Source organism: Vombatus ursinus, unplaced genomic scaffold, assembly GCF_900497805.2.
Source record: "Vombatus ursinus unplaced genomic scaffold, bare-nosed wombat genome assembly UNPS02008961.1, whole genome shotgun sequence".
NCBI lineage: Eukaryota > Metazoa > Chordata > Mammalia > Diprotodontia > Vombatidae > Vombatus > Vombatus ursinus.
In genome coordinates, this window is record NW_020948739.1 from 1,279,949 (window position 1) to 1,289,514 (window position 9,566).

A 9,566-nucleotide genomic window follows, 5' to 3' on the forward strand; every position below is an offset into this window, starting at 1 on the left:
TGCATACTGCAGTGTATCCTTCATTAAAACCAAGAATACAATACTGGGGGCAGAACTCTTCATTCAGCAAGAACTCTAGGGAAACTGGTTATCATTTTGGCAAAAAAAAAATAGATCTAGAACATCATCTTACACCCTATGCAACAATAATTTCCGAAGTTATGAATGAACTACATATATAAGACATCTTTTAAAAATGTAATGACACAAAAATATGAAAAATTCAAAGAAATATGGAAGGATCGGTATGATGTGACGTGAAGGGAACAAAACAAAAAAGTAAAATAAAACAATATACACAATTATACAGCTATGTAAATAAAGACAACTTTAGCAAAAAAACTCAGAGAAAAATCTATGGATAACATTTGGTACTAACTTAAAATGCATCCTCTCTTTCCTTCTTTTATAAGACAGCAGACTGCTAAAGTGCAAGACTGCATGAATTATTAATCAAAAATCACTCCTTTGTGCTTTACTTAACCATTTGGGGTTTCTATTTTGCAGGGCATTTAATTTTAATTATGTTGGGGGTTGTATAATGTGTCAAGACAATAATTTTTCCAGGTTCGAAAGGAGGAATTTTTAAAATTTAACCACCAGGTGGCAATGATAGCCATTCACTATGGAGTCCAACACTCACCCTAGTGGTTTGCATATGCCTTGCTGGTATCAAAGTGTTAAATAATAATGATGATGATGATAGTGAACATATTTTCTAAGATTACCATAGTCTTTGACTTTCTATCCCTAGTTTCTGCCTCTCTATTCAGAGCTATACTACTAGTTATGTAGAGGTGCATGGATTTGTAGATACGCCAGATTAAACAGATCTCTGAGCCCCCACCCACTAAGTAGCCCCACCTCCTTTGACCATGCTATGTGTCAATGAGCACTAATCACATGATCTTGATATAATGGAATTCATTCCCTTTGGAAGCAGACACACATGCTGGCATGCTAAGGACAGTATTCTTTTTGCACAAAATCAATAAGCAATTATATTTACTTAATGACAATGAGACAAAATATAAAAATAAAAAATAAACATCAACCAAAAAACTCTAAGTTGCCACTTTCCTCGATCCTAAAAGACCTTCTGGAGACAGGATTTATCTAGTCAGGAGTTCAGTAATATAAACATTTTGAGTCCTGCCTTAAGCAGGCAAAGCACAAAAACAAAATTCATAAAAGATATCAAATTTGCATTTTCCTTATAATTAGTCACTCAAGAAAGAGAAACTCTGGAGACAGTGTCTCAGTTCACTCATGACACATGGGGGCACAGAACCTAAGACCTTGTGTGAGATGGAACTCAGAAGAGTTGGTACTTCCCCATCTCATCTGTCTTGTTGGCAGGGACCTTTGACTTCATCCGACCACAGCTAACCCATCATTGGGTAGGGTGAGTGCAATCAGTAGATGGCCCCAGCAAGGAGCCAACACCACTGCATGTTCCTTTCACTACAACACTGACCAGTCCTTTTTTCCTTTATGACCCCAAAGTCCTCCCTCACTGCTCCTCAGAGCACAGGGACAGCACAGCTGTAGGGCTAAGTGGTGTCACATCCATAAATATAATGATAAAAAACCAAACTCAAGGACTTGTTGAATCTATGCAGCTAAAGACAGTTTAGTAGATGTAGCCCATGAATGGAAAGAAAAGTTGATGCTGTTAATAAAAGTTTTAAAAATAGGGCATATATGTATATATACACACACATATATACACATAAATATTTACACACACACACACATATATACATATACATATATATGGAGAGAGAGAGAGAATGCAGGAGAAAGAAAAAACTGTAGAAAGGGGGCAGCTAGATGGCGCAGTAGATAGACTTCTGGCCTTGGAGTCAGTAGGACCTGAGTTCAAATGTGACCTCAGACACTTGACACTTACTAGCTGTGTGACCCTGGGTCACTTAACCCTGATTGCCTCACCAAAAAGAAAAAACTATAGAAAAAGCTCACATTTCTATAGGGCTTTACAATTCATAAAGTTCTTCCCTCAGAACAATCTAGGGCATAGATAGTATAAGTATCTTTATCCCTATTTCACAGATGCAGAAACAGGTTAAGTTATTTGCACAAGAGTGGTCATCACAAACTGTCACAGTATCATCTTAAAATATGTGAAAGGCACATTAAACAAGGGATTAAAAAACTGACAGTGTTTTATAAAGGCTATTGTAATGATAATACGAGAAGTTTAAAGCTTCAAACCGTTACCATACCTCTCTTGCTAGACTAAATGACCTAGCAAATCCAATTCATTATCTTTCAATCCTTTCCTTGACTGGGTATATCGGAGGTGGGACGCAATGTTTCCTTGGCCTCCTGAGATCAAAAGCTCCATGTTCTGTAAAATGCCCTTCCAAACACACCTACCAGGATCTGGCCCCAGCTTCCACATTTTCTTCACAAAGGAGGCCTGGGCCTTGCAGCAAGATTTCAAGAAAAATAAAAAGGTTAGAGTCAGGTACCATAGATGATGTTTGTGGAGGATCCCATCATAGCTGAAGAATAAAATTTATAGCCAGGCTAAATGCCACTGGCCTGTTAAAGGCTCATCCCCACGATGCTCTCTGAGACCCAAATACGCTTTCAACTTTTTTTTTTTTTGCTTTCTATATTGTCAAATTTATAGCATGGGTAATATACTGCAGTTTAATTATATGCTGAACAAGACTGTCTTCAAAGAAAGGAGTTTCCTAATTTACTGGAGCTCTGCTCTTAAAAAAAATGGAAATTAAGTATTTTCTGGCTAGTGAGTTAGTTTCTATGAGAACACTTGCTGACTTTCTAGCAAGATCATTGGTTTATTTATTGTTACGATATGGTATGAGATGTTTACCAGAGGATTTCTTCAGTTCTTGCTATCGTCTATTGAAAACGTGGCATCTCATTTGACCTTCACAAAGAATAATAATATCCCACTATGGTTTGCAAAACATTTTACATGCATTATCTGATTTGATTTTTACAAAGAACCCTGGATTTGGAGTTAGAAGACCCAGGTTCAAATCTCACCTCTGACAAATCTATCTTGAAAAAAATTATGACCCTCAGTTTCCTAATCTATAAAATGAGGGGTTCAGACTAGAAGATCTCCAAAGTTCTCTAGATCTTTCATTCTCTGAAAAACCTCTGGAGGCAGATATAAACACCAGATAAGGAATCTGAAGCCCAAGGAGGATAAGAGATGAGACCAGGATCACACAACTGTTAAGTATGTAAGATGGAATTCAAACCCAGGTCTCCCTGACTCTAAGTCTAGTACATTATCTGCTTACTACCCCACACGGCCTCTCAGAGTGTGTAGGCACAAAGCAGCATGTCCATATCTCTCTTCCCCTGGCCAGGCAGACTTTCTAAGGCAACTAATTTCACAAGCTGAATGGGTTTCGTCTATGCTTTCATCTTCAGATCCATCTGAAATGATTGAGTAAGCCAGCTATGAAAAGAAATTTCATCTCTCTCTTTCCCCCCTATTTCCCTACTGTCTTCTCCTTATTCTTCTATTTCTATACCCTTTTTTTCCTCTTTCCTTTTTCTCCATACCAGCCTCTCTCAGATTGCAGAGTCCCAGCCTGCCCAGACATCTCTGCTTTATGTTGCTTAGGTACACAGTCACCGGTTACTTTGCTCCCATTGTTTCCATACAGGACCACACACTTGGGCAGGGCTCAGGTACCTCTCACTTCAAGGAGGCCTGTGGGAATCTCCCAGAAAGGAATGAAAAGGACAATGATTGAACAGGACTTAGGAGGGGGCAGTTAAATGTCAACTCCGATTAATGATAATGATAATTTAGAATCTGCTTATGGCTTCCATTGTTAAAACGTTGCCAAGAAGTCAGAACGTGCTATTTGCAAAGCCCCAGTGCTGGCTGGTGATGGTGACTTACTCTGGGGGCTGTAGCTGAGCAGGGCATGGAAGCTTTGGAGGCAATGGCATACTTGATACAGAGTTCCCTGTTATTAAAGCTCATCCTGTCTGGTCAGGTGGATCTGTGAACACAGACGCGGTTCGCTATTACCTACTCCAGAGTTGCTTTCAGGGTGGTAGCCCTTTAGAGGAAAATAAAGGAACTTTATTTATTCCTATCACAAAGGAAAGTTGTTGGTTTCTTCCCTCCCACTTTGCTATACTTCCTCACTCCACCCTGTCAAAAAAAAAAAAAAAGTAATGCAGCAAAGGTATTTCTCTACCAACAAAATGGAGAATCCACCAAGTCAACAGGGATATCTCTCATACCTTTAGTTGTACAGGTGATGAAGGGCCAAAGAGCCCTTCTTCTAGAACAGAGAATCAACATTTTTTCCATCAACCTTTGATAGTCTGGTGATGCCTACAGACCCCTTCTCGGAATAATGTTCTTAAATGCATAAAATAAATGGCATAGGTTTACAAAGGAAACCAGTTATACTGAAAATACAGGTACAAAAATATTTAAAACAAGTTCACAAACTCAGGTTAAGAACCCCTGTCTTACTGTGCATATATTTTGACCCAGCAATGCCCCTACTAGGTCTATACCCCCAAGGATATTTTTTTAAAAAGGAAAAGGAAAAGGGCCAAAATGCACAAAAATGTTTATAGTAACTCTGTGGCAAAGAATTGGAAACTGAGAGGATACCCATCAATTCGGTTATGACTGAACAAGTTATGGTATATATTTGCATATGTGTTGTAAGAAATGATGAAGAGGATGATTTCAGAAAAATCTGGAAAGACTTCTATGAACTGATGCAAAGTGAAGTGAGCTTGGAGTATGATGTATGACCCCACAGAGCATGACTGATTCTCTCCAACCAGTCACAAAATATTTCTTTTATGGCATCATCCGCTTTCATCCAATGATCAAAGCACTTTAGTCCCTCCAAATTGATAAAGAACAGCTTCACCTTTTGTCTATACTTTTGATTGATTAGACCTTCCATTTAATTGGGGTGGGGTTGAACCCACTGCCTTAAGCTCTCCCACTCCCCTTGGATTCCTTTTAAAATTTTACTGTCCCCAGTAAACAAGCTGGAGTGCTTTACATAAAGTCCACAATCCCAAAATCTGTGCAGCTCTCAAATGACTTAATGTTTATCATGAGCCTTTCTCAATTCCTTCCCCAAAATCTTGTACTAAAGAATTTTGGGAAAGTCTATGTGGCACAAATCTTATACTAACCTCAAATATACAGGCAAAAATTGCAATTGTCCAAAACACAGAATCATGCAGATTCAACCAATAAGTCATTTTTCAAAGTTTGTCAGAGGTTACTTCTTGCTTAGGTGTTTGCAAAAGGCCACCCCCAACTCAAAATAAAATTTTAAAAGGAAAAGAAAACCAAGCCTCCCTTCTCAGGGGAAAAGTTTTGTCTCTACATAGCTCCCAGGTCACATAGGGCTCTATCCACAGGGATAAGGGACTAGGATAACTGAAAGTAATGTCTCATCTGACAGATGAGAAACCAAATTATCCTAGATGAAAACTCTTCTCCAATTTTCTTTACCACGCAGGGCAATCCAACTACAGGTCAAGACACAAATTTTCACTAGATCTCTGTACCAAAAGGCCCCATGTTTTCCCAAAAGATCCCTGCCAATACATTAAGACAAACCAAATGGAGTTCTTAGATCAACTCTCACTAGAACAAAAAGGTTAACAATCAAATGAAAACAATTTCAGAAAAGCCCTAAAGCTCCCCAAAAGGGATTAAATACTTTAAGGTTGATCACTCAGCTTTTAGACCAACAGGCAAACCTTATCCTATGGACCTACAGTCCATAAAGATCTCAGGCAAGCTATCTGGACTCATATCACAAAGAAGTGAAGCAATACAGGTCTGCCTAAAAGAAAAATGGAGGGGCAGCTAGATGGCACGGTGGATAGAACATCGGCCCTGAAGTCAGGAAGACCTAAGTTCAAATCCGGCCTCAGACCAAACACTTGACACTTACTAGCTGTGTGACCCTGGGCAAGTCACTTAACCCCATTGCCTAAAAAAAAAAAAAGGAGAAGAAAAATGGAGTGGGGAGAAGAATATTTATGCGCTAGGCACCAGTACCTTAGGAGTACAAAATCCATACTTCTCATAAGAGCTGCAATACTCATATTAGGTATGGAAATAGAACAGCTATTAGTAATACACATTCAAGCAATCAAAAGCTATCTCAAAGAAACTGATCTGATTCCTAAGGGGACCTGCCAGAAAATAGGCTATCCAATTCACCCTAAAACAAAAGAGAAGGGGAAAATGATGATTTTTCTCTAGTTGAGAAGATTGGGTTGAAAATTCTAGTTGAAAATTCAAGAAAGAGAGAAATCATTGAAATCTGCTAAATGAGATGATGGGAAGGGATCATGTAGAGAAGGTGGCCTTGTCAAGGAGAAAGGCCACCTCATTTTCAGAGATGAGAATAAAGGAAGAGAAAGTGAACAATGAAGTCAAGAGATTTTTGAGAGGATAAAGGGAAAGGAGTAAGATCAAAGGGAAGGCAGGGCCCTTTTTCTCTTAGTAGCAGTTGAAGTGAAATCCAATAGCACACCACTGGAAGAGTTTAGTGAATATTATTTGATTGTGGCAAAGAATTCTGAGATTTTGAAATAAAAGGATATGTATGCTATATCTGTAAGCATCTTTTTAAGAACTCACCCCCCCCTTTCCAAAGCCTACTATAATTCTCAATTGCCTCTTTAAAACAGCTGATAATAGTCTTCGGTCAGCCTCTCTGTGCCTCAATAAAGAGTTATGGAAGAGCCAAGTAATATGGTACAGGAGATAAAGTGTTGGGCTTCAAGTCAAGATAAACCTGAGTTCAAATCCTGGCTCAGCTATTTCCTACCTGTTTGACCCTGGGCCAGTCACTTTAACTGTGTGCCTCAGTTTCCTCATCTGAAAAATGAGGCAGTTGGAGTCAGTGACTTCTTAGGTCCCTTCCATCTCTAAATCTATTATTATAAATAGATAGTAGTTTATTACCTTATCACTTTAATCTATTTCTATACCATAAAATGTTCATCTCTGACTCAGAGAAAACCTTCTTAACATCCCCTGCTTATAATGAATTCACTATTTAACATCCAAGTCATTGCTTACACAATTTGTCTTATCCTCTGAAGCCCCTCTTGTCCACTAGACTGTATCCCTCCACGCCTACAAAATATTCGATCCCATTTGATAAATGTCAAAGATCTGCTCTGTGCAAAACATTGAACTGGACACCAGGGGATACTCAAAGTTTTTAGAAAGCATGTTGCCTATCCTCATGGATTTATGGTCTGGTAGGGGGTTATGATATATAAGTAACCACAGCACAAGATAAAATTCAGTCAATCAGTAAATAAACATTTATTAAGCACCTACTATGTACCAGTCATTGTCTAAGTGCTGGGGATACATATACAAATCAAAACAAATACAATCTCTGCCTTCAAGGAGCTTATAATCTAATTTCAGTTAACAAAAACTGAGAAGAGTGAAACTGAAGGTTATATGAGAGCCATGGGGGAAAAATGTCATTACCAACTGGGAGAAATTAGAGAGTCTTCACAGAAATGGCATTTGGGCTTTAAAAGCTGAATTGGAATTCAACAAGCGAAGAAGCAGAAAAGGATGCTTCAGACAGACAGGAAAAGGTAAACTTGGTGGAAGGAGATGTGTTCAGGGGATGGAGTTTTCTAGTTTGTCTAGAGCAGAGTGTCTCAAAGTGTAGTTCAAGTACCCCTGCAGGTTACCAAGGCCCTTTCAGGGAGTCCACAAATTCAAAACTATTTTCATAATAATACTAAGACAGAATTAGCCTGTTGAAATACTCCTCCCTTTTCTAACTACAAATTGTGGGAGGCCAGATTTTCTTCATGTGCTTCACCTAAAACAATATATTGCAACAGATTCAATGTAGAAAAGGATAAGAAAATCCAGCTATTTACTATTAAGTCAAACAATAAAGAGATTTGAAAAAATATGTAAAATAATGCCACTCTCTCAATATTTTTGTTTTCAAAAATATAGTTGTCACTGAAATGTTATTTTTAACATATGAGTTTATTGTTATTTTTAAATAAATATTTTAATTTTTGTTTTAATTTCTAACATAATAAATATCCGTAGATATAACCAAGATAAACAAAAGCTCATTGGGGTCATCAGCAATTTTTAAGAGTGTAAAAGGGTCCAGAAACCAAAAAGTTTAAAAATCTCTAGTTTAGAGCATAGAGAAAATGTGGAGAATAGCAATATGAAATAAGGCTAGACAAGTAGCTGTAGTTCTTTTCAGTCCTTACCAAATGTCTCTAGGTGAGACTGAAGCTGTGTAGGGTCCATTGGATTTATTAAACCCTCTGCAGTTTGTGCAGTTAGAGAAAAGGTCCAATGAAAGGGTTCTACCAAGATCAGGGTACAAATACTTCAGAGCTGCAAAGGATCAAAGAATTACAAGAGACATTAGAGTTCTTCTAATCCAAATCCTTCATTTAACAGATGAAGAATTCAAGACCAAAGAAGTTCAGAGATTTGCCTAAAGTGATATGGCAGTCTCAACCTCTTGACCTCAGAGGTGCTGGAGTTCAGAAGAATAGGTCTAGTTAGAAAGATTTAAAAAAAAACTTTATAGAATCAGAATTACAGAATTTTAGAGTTGAAAGATACTTTGGGGCCAACTAGTCAAACTCACACCTGAAAGGAAGCCTAACTGCATCACATAAACAAGTGATGATTCGGCCTCTGCTTAAAGACCTTAAAGGGAATGGAAACCCATCCCAGGAAGCTTATTCCACTCTTGGACAGCTTTGAAAGTTAGGAATTTTCTCCTTGATAGCCAGCCTAAATTTGCCTTTTTGCAACTTTGAACCACTGAGATGTGTTGAATTTGAGGTACTAATGGGACATGGTGGAAGATGGGGAGGTTTTCCTATAAGGCAGTCAAGTGTGAAGGTCTCATGCTCTGAAGATAACCACAGAAGAAACAGATTTTTTCAGAGTAATCTACAGAGGAGTGATAGTTGGAGGTGGGGGAATGAATGAGAGATGAATACAGAGAGAAATGGAGAGTTCCTTAGAAATACTAACCCTAAGGAATTGGTAAAATGATGTTAGAATATTGGACCAGATCTAATAAAGATGAATTTTAATAAGAATAAATATAAATGATTAAACTTAAGTTCAAAAACTGAACTGCACAAGTACAGGATAGGACAACTGCTAAATAACAATTTGTATGAGAAAAACAAACAAACAACCTGAGGATTAAATGGACTGGAAGCTTGAAATGAGTTAGTAACATGACAAATGGGCACCAAAAAAAAATATAGAGCTTAGATGACATTAGGGAAAGAATAATGTCAAGGACAAGGCAAGTAATATTCTGGTGACACTGCTGGCTAAAGAACATATATTGATATGAACCAATGAATGAATTTGAGATCTTATGAGAATTGTCTGAAGGAGGGTGGGTTATTGAACCTGAAGAAAAGATTTAGGGAAAACATTATAGCTGTCTTCAAGGATTTGATGGGCTACTCTGGGGGAGAGAGATTAGATTTGCTCTACTTGAACTCAG